Source organism: Bos grunniens, chromosome 8 (genome assembly GCF_055505025.1).
Source record: "Bos grunniens cultivar Pamir isolate PY7600 chromosome 8, Bosgru_T2T1.0, whole genome shotgun sequence".
In the NCBI taxonomy this organism is placed as follows: Eukaryota; Metazoa; Chordata; class Mammalia; order Artiodactyla; family Bovidae; genus Bos; species Bos grunniens.
The window spans coordinates 36793970-36809340 of record NC_141172.1 but is presented as its reverse complement, the minus strand read 5'-3'; the positions used below and the strand labels follow the sequence as shown (position 1 = coordinate 36809340).

Below are 15371 nucleotides of genomic sequence, written 5' to 3'. Positions count from 1 at the left end.
ATTTTTGGGATCCATATGAGTATATAATATTATAATTTTTTGTATTTTTGTATAGTATTCCACGGTATGGATTATGCTATAATTTTTTTTTTTTGACAGGAAGTAGGATTTATTTTGGTGAGCATGATTAAGGAGGAGACAGCACCAATGCTCTCATGAATACAGGGCCTGCCATTTGTCCAGGGAACCACGATTAGGGATGTATTTGACCCCACAGCCATCCAGGATAAGCTGCTTTTCTGCCACCATGGTTTCAAATTCATCCTAATTAAACTTAGTAAATCACCAGTTCTTGGAGATGTGGATCTTCTGGTAGCCAGGGAACTTGAACTTGGCCTTGTAGAGGGCCTCATCACATGCTCTTTGTTCCGTAGCTTGGTGCGAATGGACATTATGACTTGGCCAATGTGGACCCTGGCCATTGTGCCCTGGGGCTTTCCAAAGGCACCATGCATACCTGTCTGGAGCCTACCCTGGGGACAGCAGGCCAGTCATGAACGCCCACTAGAAACAGTTGTCTCCAAGGTCCTTTAGGGAAAACTGTACAGGCAACAGGTTGCTTATACTATGAGGAGGCTTATAATTTTTTTTTAACCAATCCCCTATTGATGGACATTTGGAATCTTTTCAGTCTTGCCCATTATGAACAATGCTATAATGAAAAATAAATTGTTTTGTAATTGTGCAAGTGTATGATGATATAAATTTCTAGAAATTAGTTGCTATGTCAAAAGTTATATGCATTTGAGATGTTGATGGGCAAGTGTCAAACTGCCTTCTGTAAGGGTTGTACTAATTTAACTTCCACCAGCAATGAATATATATTTTCCCAGAAACTTATTAACAAAATATTAGCATGCTTTTTTTTGTCTTTAATGGTTTGATAATATTGTTATCATATCACGTAGTAGTTTTAATTTTCATTTCTGTTGGGAAATGAGCATCTTATATTTAGTAGCCATTTATATTTTCTTCTCTGGGAACATACTGCAAATCCTTGCTCACTTTCCTATTGATTAATTGTATTCATTAGTTTTAATATACATCTTTATTAAAAGGACTTGCAGCAGGGAGAAATGCCTTCAGTATGGTTGGGAAAATTGAAAGGAAAATTTTCTTCCAAGTTTAATTCATTTGCTGTGATGGAGTGTATTTCACTGTAGATTTCTGTCAGCCATGGAAAATAAAAGGGGGGCGGTGGGAAGGTTATTTGGCAAAAGGAAACAAACAAAACAGAAAGAGAACCTTCCATGGGATTTTCCAGGCAAGAATACTGGAGTGGGTTGCCATTTCCTTCTCCAGAGGATCTTCCTGACCCAGGGATCAAACCCAGGTCTCCCACACTGTAGGCAGACGCTTTATCATCTGAGCCACCAGGGAAGTCCAAAGAGAATCTTAGTGAGTTCTAAAAATTCTAAAAGAACTGTAAAGCTTAGGGGAAAAAAATACATCCTTATCCTGATTTTGTTGTGTTTTGTTGTCCCTAGAACAGGAGAAATTGGTAGCAAAATGGAGGCAGAATTTCTGATGTTTTGCTCTTGATTTCACCAACTTAAGTGTAATTCAAGAGTCCTCTTGTCAGAACGGTAAGCAATGTATCCTCCAAACAAACACAACATACTTACAAGGTTCATTCTCACTTAGATGGTTGAAAAGCTTCTCTAACAAGTCACCTAAAGTACAAATGCTTGTTGCTGTTGTTTAGTTGCTCAGCTGTGTCCGACTCTTTGGGACCCCATGGACTGTAGCCCACCAGGTTCCTCTATCCATGGGATTGTCCAGACGAGAATACTGGAATGGGCTGCCATTTCCTCCTTCAGAGGATCTTCCCAATCCAGGGACTAAACCCATGACTTCTGCATTAGCAGGGGGATTCTTTACCACTGAGCCACCTGGGAAGTCCAAGTTAGGTATATAAGCCTCTAACTGGAACCTTTCACTAAGCTGACTACTTCCTTAGCTACCTTCATATGTGTATGAATAAACCTTTTACTCTTAGGAATGGTCTTTTGTCAGTTTAATTCTCAGGTTCCTCTTTGGAATTTCGGAGGTTTGGTTGGAGGAAAAGTTTTTCCTCCCCAGCGGTGGTCAAAGGGACAGCAGTTTTTTCAATGAGAAAAACACAGAAAGAGTGGTGAGGGGAACCTCTAACATTTTCTAAAAAGAAGAAATCCAAATGGATTTCTTTGTATAAAATAAATTTTAAAAAGTCCTTCAATCTCATAAATATCCAGGAACATGCAAGTTTAAATCACCCCTCTGATTGACAAATATTAGGAATCTGACAGTAACCAACATTGGCATGGATGATGAACAATAGGAACACTCAAACACTGCTGCTAAGTCACTTCAGTCGTGTCCGACTCTGTGCGACCCCATAGATGGCAGCCCACCAGGCTCCCCTGTCCCTGGGATTCTCCAGGCAAGAATGCTGGAGTGGGCTGCCATTTCCTTCTCCATTTCCTTCTCCAAACACTGCTAGGGAGGGTGTAAATAGATATATCAATGTACTAAACAGTTTCACGTTGTCTAGAACATTGAAGATCCAGAAACCCTATGACCACCACATTCACTCCCAGCTGTCCACTGAGCCTTGTTACTCAGTTGTGGCCTCTAGACTAGAAACGTTAGCCTCTCCCAGCAGTTTGTCACTATAGACCTTAAGAACCAGATTTTGCATCTTAACAAAATCCATCAGTGATTTACAAGCACCTATGCTCCCGGATATATGGACAAGAATGTTCCTGATAGCCCCAGACAGAAACAATCCCATTTTCTGTGAACATGAGATGGGAAAGTATACTGCGGTCATACAATAGAAAACCATATGTCAATGAATAGGAACAGACTACAGATAAATGCAACATGGATAAATATCACAATGTTGAGGGAAAGAATCAAAACACAAATAAAATATGTAGCATATAAATCTAGGTAGGTAACCCTTGATGACAGTCAGAACCGAGTGTACTGTTAGACATGCATGTTGAGGTAGTGATACTAGAAATGGAGAGGAGAGGAAAGTAAAACAGGAAAATCGGAGGAAGTCAGAGTGGAATTTTTCTCTGGAGGAGAGAGGATTGTGATCTTAGGGGGAGTGGGGCAGTTGTGGGGCGTTTGCAAAACTAATATAGTTGTGGATACTGTTTAAGGGGTTTTGTTTTATGATTATTTTATTGTTTTATGATTATTTTAATGCTGTATGATGCTCTCTGTAGTTTTTCACATGTGTGTTGTATCTCACATTAGATAAGTAAATGCTATAGACTTATTTCCAATTAGGAAGAAATTACCTATGTTAGAAATCAGTTCTGTAAGTTAACATATGGAAAACTGCAGATAGAATTTCTTCTAACCAACACATAGATGAGAAAAATAAAAAAGCAGGAAATAACGGCAAAGTAAATTGGCTCTGACTAGAGAAAAACCAGGGAGGATCCCCTGGAAGAGGGCATGGCAACCCACTCCAGTATTCTTGCCTGGAGAATCCCCATGGACAGAGGAGCCTGGTGGGCTGAGTCAGACAAGACTGAAGCGACTGAGCATGCAAAGAAAAACCAAGGGGTCCCAGGTTCTATTCTATTAAAAATAAGTCCTTTTCCTTTCCAGTAAAGCTATCTCTATCTCTGCTGTCCATGAGGAAAGTTTAGGCACAGTGTCCCAGGCCCTTGGACTGGGAGTGCTCCAGGGGTAGTAGAGCGGGGGAATCAGGAGAGTTGTAGGAACTTGGGAGGAGGCTGTAGGCCATGCCAGGTGGAAGGGAGGTAGGGGCAAAGGAGGCCTGGGCACTTAGAAATCAAAGAAGTGGGCCATATCCTGCAGATCATAGCCTGCCCCTCTTCTTTCTGCTTACCTCTTCACCTTTGACCCTGAACCCTCACAGGAGTAGCAGTTTTGGAACTCTTTTATACATCAGACAGTGCATGGAGAGAAAGGGCGTTTCATGTTAGAATTCATTGTCAAAGCCACATACCCAAAATTGAGGGTTAAAGTGGATTTGGCCACTAGGGCACCTACATAGAAATTCAGTCAGTTCAGCTCAGTTTAGTCGCTCAGTCATGTCCGACTCTTTGTGACCCCATGGACTGCAGCAGGCCAGGCCTCCCTGTCCATCACCAACACCAATTACTCAAACTCATGTCCATTGAGTTGGTGATGCCATCCAACCATCTCATCCTCTGTCATCCCCTTCTCTTCACTCCTTCAATCTTTCCCAGCATCAGGGTCTTTTCAAAAGAGTCTGTTCTTCATATCAGGGGGCCAAATTATTGGAGTTTCAGCTTCAGCATCAGTCCTTCCAATGAATATTCAGGACTGATTTCCTTTAGGATGGACTGGTTGGATCTCCTTGCAGTCCAAGGGATTCTCAAGAGTCTTCTCCAACACCACAGTTCAAAAGCATCAATTCTTTGGTGCTCAGCTTTCTTCACAGTCCAACTCTCTCATCCATACATGACTACTGAAAACCATAGCTTTGACTAGAATGACCTTTGTTGGCAAAGTAATGTCTCTGCTTTTTAATATGCTGTCTAGGTTGGTCATAACTTTTCTTCCAAGGAGCAAGCATCTTTTAATTTCATGGCTGCAGTCACCATCTGCAGTGATTTCATAACACAGAAGTTAGTTGAGGTGAAAAATCCCTAAGATGGAAACAACTAAGGCTGAGCTAGCTTCCTGTAACACTTAACAGCTGGGCCTGACATTCATGGAGTGGCCTTGAAGCCTCTTGTTACTATGCTTTGATGTGGTTTGGTGCATATATTTTTTAGTCAGGAGAAAGTTCCTTTCTGTAAAAAGTAGAATATATAAGATAGTGAAACCTCAGATTGTTGAAAATAAACCTCACTTGAAAGAAAAAAAGCAACCAGAAATTCCCAAGGCTGTGTCCAAACATTAGCAGAAGATAACAGGAGCTGAGGAATCTTTTGATTCATGGTCACTTTAGAATACAACTCACTATTCAGAAGGTTGAGCTTAAAATTACAATTAGGGCTCTAATAAAATAGGCAGAAGGTGAAGGGAAATGAATTTAAGATGGACTTTGAGAAAGAAGTAGTGAAGAGATACGAAAAATGTTACAAGTTTCTGAGAAGATAAAACATAAGAAATCAGTACAATTTGCAGAGATAAAAAGGGTCATTCATTTTCTTAGTCCATTCAGGCTGCCATAACAAAATGCTTCAGACTGGCTAGCTTATAAACAACAGAACTTTATTTCTCACCATTCTGGAGGTTGGGAAGTCCAAGATCAATGTGCTAAAATGGTTGCCTGGTTCATAGTTATGTCTTCTTATTTTGTTCTCACATAGTTGAGGCAGATAAGCCCTCTGGGGTCTCTCTCTCTCTCTCTCCTTTAAAAATATTTATTTATCTGGCTGTGCCAGGTCTTAGTTGCGACATGCAGGATCTTCGATCTTCCTTGTGGCATGTGGGATCTTTAGTTGCAGCATTTGAACTCTTAGTTGCGGCATGTGGGATCTCGTTCCCTGACACGGTTTGAACCCAGACATCCTGCACTGGGAGTGTGGAGTCTGAGCCACTGGACCACTTTTATAAGACTAATCTCCTGTCATTCATAAGGGCGCTATCCTCATGACCGAAGCACCTGCCAAGGCTCTCCCTCCTAATACCATCACATCAGGCATTGGGATTTCAACGTAGGAATTTTGGTGGGGGACACAAACATTAATACATTAATGAGGCAAAAATCATTAAGGAGACTACGAGTATGAGCTCTGTCAAATGCTAGGGAAAAAATTTAGACTTTGGAAAATAGAGCAGTTGCTATAGAAAGTACTATAGAAAGTATGCTGCTGCTGCTGCTGCTAAATCACTTCAGTTGTGTCTGACTCTGTGCAACCCCATAGACGGCAGCCTACCAGGCCCCGCCGTCCCTGGGATTCTCCAGGCAAGAACACTGGAGAGGGTTGCCATTTCCTCCTCCAATGCATGAAAGTGAAAATTGAAAGTGAAGTTGCTCAGTCGTGTCTGACTCTTAGCGACCCCATGGACTGCAGCCCACCAGGCTCCTCCGTCCATGGGATTCTCCAGGCAAGAGTACTAGAGAACCACAATGAGCTGAGTAAAACTTTTGAATATACTTGAGATCTGCAAAAGAAAAGGACAAATCTGTTGATTACAAAGAGAATGCCACTTGATATGACTTTGTTTGTGCTGTGGTACCAAAAGTGTGCCTGCCAGAAATTGTACCTTACGCTGATATTTATGTCAATGTCTTATTTCTCCAATGACTGTAGTGGTCTGAAGGATAGAGGATTGACCTTATCCAAATATATTTTATAATCTCCCACCCTCAGCAACAGACTGATGCAAGTACCAAGTTGTACACTATAAATATTTAATAAATACTGTAAGATGTGAATGAAAGAAAAATAGGTAGAGGGTAGAGAGTTTTTTTTTTGGTTTGTTTTTTGTTTTTGTTTTTTTTCTTAAAACAAGCTGTTATTAAGAACTACATAATGAGTTCTTTAGAACTGATTCAATAATCTTCCTTACTCACCCTGCTCCACCCTCTACATCACTACAGAAATGAAATCACTTTTTATTGTGTTTATTCCTTTAATAGTCAAGTAAAATATAACAGAGGGAAAGGCTGGCAGGTTAGTTCATGTTGTGGTTTCTCTAAAAATTTAATCTTCTCTCTCCAGAAACCTCTACAGATGCTTTCTTTTCTAGATTAGTAACTACTGCTCTGATGGAGGCAAGTGAGAGGGTCCATGGGGAACTGGGATCCACTGGGAAAGAAAGACATTTGGGAAAGACTTGGCTTGCGTTTTGTCTGGAGGGGAAAGAAAAGAGGGCCATTGACCCAGACAATCATGTCTGAAAGCTGCCATCTAGTGTTCATTTCTGAGAATACACCCTGAGGTACTAATTCTGTGGTTCTCTATCTCAAGGACTGTTTTTACTGATATTTTATTATTATGCACCAGATTTTAAGACGATTTGGTTACCAAAAGAAACACAACATGAAAAGAATTATGTTTTTATTCTGTTTAATTGTATACATATAATACTGCCAAACCAAGACTTTGAATAAATATTTCTAAAAGAAACAATCCCAAACTGAACTGAGATTACCTCAGTTAAAAAATAAAAATCATATAGCAGTTAAAAAATAAAAATCATATACAGGTTATCTTTTCCATCCTATTGTTAGTAAATGTTACCAGTAGTTTTTATTGCAGAGAGTACAAGGAGAAAAGAATCATTTATTGTGTATCACCAATGTGCCCAACTCTACAAATATTATCTTACATACGTCTTAAAACAGTCCTTTTAGTTAAGTATTTTCCCCCTCTCCTTTATCTAGGTATAATTAACAATTAAAACTTGAGTTAAGTCAAATTGCCAACATCTGCCGGATCATTGAAAAAGCAAGAGAGTTCCAGAAAAACATCTATTTCTGCTTTATTGACTATGCCAAAGCCTTTGACTGTGTGGATCACAATAAACTGTGGAAAATTCTGAAAGAGATGGGAATACCAGACCACCTGACCTGCCTCTTGAGAAACCTGTATGTAGGTCAGGAAGCAACAGTTAGAACTGGACATGGAACAACAGACTGGTTCCAAATAGGAAAAGGAGTACATAGAGGTTATATATTGTCACCCTGCTTATTTAACGTACATGCAGAGTACATCATGAGAAACGCTGGGCTGGAGGAAGCACAAGCTGGAATCAAGATTGCTGGGAGAAATACCAATAACCTCAAATATGCAGATGACACCACCCTTATGGCAGAAAGTGAAGAGGAACTAAAAAGCCTCTTGATGAAAGTGAAAGAGGAGAGTGAAAAAGTTGGCTTAAAGCTCAACATTCAGAAATTCAGAAAACTAAGATCATGGCATCTGGTCCCATCACTTCATGGCAAATAGATGGGGAAACAGTGGTTGACTTTATTTTGGGGGGCTCCCAAATCACTGCAGATGGTGACTGTAGCCATGAAATTAAAAGATGCTTACTCCTTGGAAGGAAAGTTATGACCAATTTAGACAGCGTATTAAAAAGCAGAGACATTACTTTGCCAACAAAGGTCCGTCTAGTCAAAGCTATGGTTTTTCCAGTGGTCATGTATAGATGTGAGAGTTGGACTGTGAAGAAAGCTGAGCGCCGAAGAGTTGATGCTTTTGAAGTGTGGTGTTGGAGAAAACTCTTGAGAGTCCCCTGGACTGCAAGGAGATCCAACCAGTCCATCCTAAAGGAGATCAGTCCTGGGTGTTCATTGGAAGGACTGATGTTGAAGCTGAAACTCCAGTACTTTGGCCACCTGATGTGAAGAGCTGACTCATTTGAAAAGACCCTGATTCTGGGAAATATTGAAGGTGGGAGGAGAAGGGGATGACAGAGGATGAGATGGTTGGATGGCATCACTGACTCAATGGACATGAGTTTGGGTAAACTCAAAAAAATGATGGTGATGGACAGGGAGGCCTGGTGTGCTACGGTTCATAGGGTTGCAAAGAGTTGGACACAACTGAGTGACTGAACTGAACACCATTTTACAGATGTAAAGTTGAGATGAAGTAACTGGCTTTTATAATAGAGCAAGTTGGGTAAAGAATTCACATCTGTCATACTCTCAGTTTATGCACGTTCATCTAAATGACAGTGCCTAGGAAACTTTTTTAATAGGGGAAGGTTTGCACCCTCACCCCTCTTTACTGTTTTGTAAGCTGTTAGAAGGCCTAGAAGGCCCAAACAACTTCGTTTGAAAATCACTGCCTTAAAAGGACCCTCCAAACCTATTGCTCTGCAGGACCATTTCCTTAAAGCAAATTGTAGTTTTTAAAATTTCTTTTTTCAATTGGAAAGAAATGGATTTATTTAGAAAGAAACACACTCCACAGACAGGACCATCTCATAAGATGAGAGGCCAAACAAACTGTGCTCTTGAGATCTGAACCAAAATGTTAAGAATTCTAAGTTAAAAACACTAGAGTGGTTTTATTCTTGAGTTTTACTAGAGCAAATACTTATAATGTACAAGATATTTTAGTTATAATCTAACTGTAATACATTTCAACTAAAAGTAAACAGGGTTTACATTCAGTTCAGTCTGTCACTCAGTCCTGTCCGACTCTTTGTGACCCCGTGGACTGCAGCACGCCAGGCTTCCCTGTCCATCACCAACTCCCAGAGCTTACTCACACTCATGTCCATCGAGTAGGTAATGCCATTCAACCATTTCATCCTCTGTCGTCCCCTTATCCTCCCACCTCAGTCTTTCCCAGCATCAGAGTCTTTTTAAATGAGTGAGTTTTTCGCATCAGGAGGCCAAAGTATTGGAGTTTCAGCTTCAGCATCAGTCCTTCCAATGAATATTCAGGACTGATTTCCTTTAGGATGGACTGGTTGGATCTCCTTTCAGTCCAAGGGACTCTCACATTTACATTATGTTCATTTACATATATAACATTTACATTATGTTCATTTAAACTTTTAGCTATTCCTTATTACATCAGGAATTCAAAATCTTATATGGATTCAATAAAATAAGCTAAGCCCCCAAATACTCCAGTTTTGTGTCTAAATGGTGTTCATCACAATAGAAAAACATGCATGCAATTAATTTCTTAAAGAAAAATATTAAATTTCCTTGGTTCATTATGTAATATATTTAATTACCTCTTTAAGTTGGACAGGTATTTTAATGCAAAATTCCCAAGTTTAGAATAAATATTTTAGAACACCGATATGATTCATTAATGAATCATTTATCAAAGAAAAGAACTCATTGATTTGACACCTATCTGTCTAGTTCCTGAGCTTTTGTTCTTAGCCAAGATTTTCTTTTACTCCTAACAACAATTTTATAAAATCTGTAATAATTGTATGCTATCCAGGCAAACTAGTGTTGCAAATAACCCTACATTTTATGGAATTCAACACAATAAAGTTTGTGGTGCGGGTGCGCAGGCTCCTCATCGTGGAGACTTCTCGTGTTGCAGAGCACGGGTTCTAGGGTGCGTGGACTTCAGTCGTTGCGTCTCATGGACTTTAGAGCACAGGCTCAGTAGTTATAGCCCATGGGCTTAGTTGCCCCGTAGCACATGTGATCTTACCAGGCCAGGGATGAAAGTCATGTCCTCTGTCTTGGCAGGCGGATTCTCATCCACTGGACCACCAGGGAAGTCCAGGCACGTTAAGATCTTTAAATCCCAACTTTTCCCCTTTTAGGAGTCTGGCTTCAGGGCCAAATGTCTTACCCATTTCTTGCCTGTGATTTGTTCTTATCAACCCAGAGTTAGGCTTCTTTTCTTACTCCTAAGATGTGGTTTTATAAAGTTGACTTTTAAAAAATTTATAGAATACTCAACATCAGACACAGTTATTCACACTATCAGGTTGTCTTCTGGCTTATACTCCACAAATATACTCAGGCAAAATATTCAGGAATAAATTCTTCACATTTCACACATTTTTATTAATTGAAACTTCGTGAGGGCACTTTTGAAAATATGTGCATGTGTATATACACACACACACACAGACATATAGAATAAAGATATAGATGTATCTGTATATATGTGTTTTAATTTATTGACAAATGGGCAGTTGTTCTTGAAACCTTAAATACACACATATGTATTTATTTTTTCACACATTTATTTGTAATTTAGCAAGCTGTAATACATTTATAGCATTCTGCAGTCTTTTTTTGAGGGGAAAATTATATTATCTACATGTTAAAACAGATGTGCTTTCAGTTACACATATTTAAATTTTAATATTTATTCAGTGCCTCCAGCTAGACTAGGATTCTTTATTTCAGATACTGTGCTCCCTAGCCTTTGATTTAGGCTTCCTTTGAATAGTGTGAAATTACACTATTATAAGCTTCCCAGGTGTCACTAATTGGTAAAGAACTTGCCTGTCAATGCAGGAGACATAGAGACTCGGGTTCAATCCCCTGGGTCAGGAAAATCCCTTGGAGGAGGGCGTGGCAACCCACTCCAGTGTTCTTGCCTGGAGAATTCCATGGAGAAAGGAGCCTGGTGGGCTACAGTCCATAGGGTTGCAGAGTTGGACACGACAAAGCAATTTAGCATGCAGGCACACACACACTATTATAATATATTTACAATTATTGAAAAGTTAGAAAGAAGTTAAATTCATTAAACCACATGTAGGGAGCAGTCTTGGGTTCATTTAACATGAAGATATGTCTTTCTTTGGAGCACAGATCTTTTGGGGAGTGGCTGACTACTCTAAATATGTCCTTTCTATGGTGTGCCCTCTTAAAGGCTATAGGCTTTTGGTGATAATATATCAAGTAATTAGTCATATATGTAGGCAATTTGGTAGAAGATTCCTGCCATCAAATAGTTCCTGGTATTCCCAGAAGAAGGAAATGTACAGTCTTGTGAGTCAGTACAGGGTGACTTTAAATTAACAGCAGCATAAGGGTTTTCATTTTTTCCCCAATGGCCATGTCTTTACCATGGTCACATTTGTGCTCCATGGTCTGTTGGAAAGATGTGGCTGGCTTGGGGCTTTCATAGGTACCCAGCAAGGCAGTATTTATTCTTTGACCTGGGCAAGAGGACCCTGCACTACAGAGGTCACCACATAATCACAAACATGCTAAATTGCTAAGGCCTACAGTGTTCTTGCCTGGAGAATCCCAGGGACAGGGGAGCCTGGTGGGCTGCCGTCTATGGGGTCCCACAGAGTTGGACACGACTGAGGCAACTTAGCAGCAGCAGCAGCAGCAGCATAGAGGAGGGAAGACTTTTCTTTTCCTTCTAGTCATCTGAGGTTCTCAGGCTGGGGCCCTGTAACTTACACGAGACAGACTAAGAAGAGAAAAAGAGTGTATTAACATGCACATCGTGCATACTCAAAGAAATAGTTAAAACTCAGTCTATATAATGTCTTAACCAAAGAACAATAAATTTTAGGTAAATGACAAGACAAAGGAAAAGATTTTGAGTTTCTAGGACAGCAGATTGTGGGAAGGCTACTGGAAGGTAAAATGTGTTTATGGAGATTCCTCTGGTGCTCTCTCTGGAGCTGAAAAGCATAGCATCTAGAGTTGTCTCCGGTAATTAGCTTTTGCCCTTGCTGGTAGAGAGAAGAGGGGCGACACGTAAATGAATTTATGTCCTGCTTTTAGGTGAATAGGAGGACAAAAGAAAACCTTCCTTATATCTGCTTCTTCTCAGTTGTCTTAGGCGAAAAGCAGTCCTGATGCCAAAGTGACATATTTTAGGGTGGTACATTCTGCTACCTTTCAGGCCTCAGGAGATAAAAAACCCAGCATAAGAAAATACAACTGTGTCCAAATACTATGAAGTCTCCTCGGTTGTGTATGACCAACATCGGAGATGAATATTGCTTCAGAGAATGGAAAGGCTTTGAGTAGAAGAAGCACTTAAGTAGGAGAATGTAACAAATTACTTTGTCAAATCCTTTCAGATAGCATGAATGCAAGGGATTCTTACAAAGCACAGCTACATAACAGTATGGAGCACTGATTTCTTGCTTCTCTTCCTGTTTCAATGAGTGGTTCCAGAATTACTCATGATTTAGCTTATTAGCACACTATTCGCAACAGCTGTGGCTGAGAAACTCTTAGGAGTATCACACAATTCATATTCTCTTTAAAGTCCTATATATGAATGTCAAGACCTAATATACATGAAATATGCTAATGACTAAAATTGGCAACTGGATGGACTATGAACACTAAAATCATGTTAGTTTTATTTCCAGAACAATATTTAGTAAGATTTAATTATATTTTCCAAAAATTCTAAAGTCTAAAATAAAAAGTCTAAATAATTTTGACTTAAAATCTTTATATTCTTTAATTATAACATATTTTGCCTTTTGATTTTGGAAGATAATTATGAAACTTAGAAGAAAAAATAACTTTTCAAAAGTGTATGACAATTTTAAAAGTTATACAGTAATTTAATTTACTCTTGGGGAAAATACATTACAATCTATACACTTAGTACACAATTATTACATTTTATATTTTTAATCATTTAGATCAGGGGTTGGCCTAAATGATTAAAACATTAAGGAATAGACAATAAATAGTATTTTAAACTTTGTGGGTCAGTCTCTAGGACAACTGCTCAACTCTGCTGTTAAAGTTCAAAAGCAACCACAAATAATACATAAATAAGTGGACATAGCTGTACTGCAGTAAAACTTTATATTCAAAGACTGGTAAACCAGGTTTGGCCCATGGCTATTATTTGCTGACCCCTGATTTATATGATTACTGTCAATAAGACCTAAGTAATAGCAAAGTATTAATTATAAATACATAATTAGTAACATTGCTTAAGTTAGGGCAAGAAAAACTAATATTATGGAATAAAAATTTATGAATTATGTGTCAATTGTATGACCCCTCCAGACATCAGCAGTCCATCAATGGAATACTTAAACAGGTGCAATATTAAAGAGAGTCAGCAAAAAAAGACTGAGAAGGAGTAGGAAGTGAAGTAGGAGAAAACCAAGAGAATGAGTGTCCTGGAGGTCAAGAAAGCATGTCAGGAAGAAGAAATTTATTTTTTAGGTTGATGGAGGGAAAAACCCAGTGAAATGGCTTTGAGGGATCTTGGAAGATGAGTCATTTACTCAGTGATTGTAGATAATTTATCCATGCTAGCATCATTATGTTTATTGCTCATGTTGCTTTGCCTCCTGAGTTAGAAGCCTGATATTGTACACTGTATTAGGAATATACCCAACTGTGTGCTAGTCTGGGGCAAATTCAAAAGTTTTGTATATAAACAATGTTTTTGTCTTAACAGCCATCAATATCATGTTCCTGTATCCTCACTGTACCCCTCAAAACAAAGAAAACATCTGGGACTAGAACCACAGAGGTTTTCAAATAAGCTGAGTTTTGTAGCATTGAAATTGAGTCTTTTCACCAAAGTATAGTATAGCTTGAAATAGGAAACAGCAATTAAAACTTTGCCCAAATCCATTGACCAGCATTTAGATTGGGCTAATCCTTCTCAGCTGGAAACACTATAGAAGAAAGTCCCACTGGGACTGGCAATGAGATCCTTTCAGGCAGTTAAGAAAATTCAATTTACCTTTGCTGAACGTTTGCACATCGTGCCACCTGCCTCTGGCAGCACAGAAGACCTAAACTTGACACCTTGGAGGATGTTGTAAGTGCAGAAACAGGCTGACTTTGATACAGTGAATGGAACCAGGATGCACCTGCACTTCCAAATTTCTCAATTTCAGCTTGGTCCAAGTGTTCCTGTAAAAGTTCCTGTTCAGGTTTCCCATCTGAAGGTTCACACCTATATGGACAGAACACACTCCACACAGGTGCCTCCAAAACACACCACTTGTGCACCCTGAAGCTTAGGACTCAGTCTTTGCTTAAGGGGTCTAGGCAAGTATGTTTGGGCTTTCCTGGTGACTTGGATGGTAAAGAATCTTCCTGCAATGCAGGAGACAAGGGTTCGATCCCTGGGTCGGTAAGATCCCTTGAGAAGGGAATGGCAACCCACTCCAGTATTCTTGCCTGGGAAATTCCATGGACATAGGAGCCTGGCCGGATACTCCATGGGGTCTCAAAGAATCAGACATGACTGAGTGACTCACACAACAGGACCTTCCCATTTCACAGAGGCTGTAGGACTTCGAGCTTAGCTAAGGGGGTCCCTTTGCACAATGCAACCTCTCAGATCCAACTGAGCACAGAGGCCACGCCTCTGATGTCACTGCTTCAGAGGGCCTGTGTTGGGAACAGAAACCTATTTCTGAGTGGGTACCTTGACTCCAGAGAGCTCTCTCTAAAGGCATCTCTCAGGTAACTGGGCATTGGTTCCTCCTTCCTGTGAATAGCTCTCCTTTCTGTGAGGATTGAGTCAGTCCTGCTACAAAGGTGCAAGAAACTTCCAGGCTGTGGATTTAGTCCCTGTGCTGCACAGAGCGGGCCCGGAAGAACCTGAGCCATGCAGGCAGTCACTTGCTGCTACTACTGCTGCTAAGTCACTTCAGTCGTGTCCGACTCTGTGCGACCCCATAGACGGCAGCCCACCAGGCTCCCCCGTCTCTGGGATTCTCCAGGCAAGAACACTGGAGTGGGTTGCCATTTCCTTCTCCAATGCATGAAAGTGAAAAGTGAAAGTGAAGTCGCTCAGTCATGTCCAACCCTTAGCGACCCCATGGACTGCAGCCTACCATGCTCCTACGTCCATGGGATTTTCCAGGCAAGAGTACTGGAGTGGGGTGCCATTGCCCTCTCCGAGTCACTGGCTAGGGCCGGGCTTACTGGTGCTTGCTTTCCTCGGTGGATGCACAATCACAGGAGGCCATAGGCAGTCCTCTGGAGGTCAGAAGTTGATGGCCCTGCCCATTGG

The 15371-nt window shown here is 40.3% G+C and overlaps 1 pseudogene; it reads right to left on the bottom strand.

The window, feature by feature from the left end:
• Positions 1 to 100: 100 nt before the first annotated feature.
• On the bottom strand, positions 101 to 14965 carry LOC147366914 (uncharacterized; annotated as a pseudogene).
• Positions 14966 to 15371: the final 406 nt, after the last annotated feature.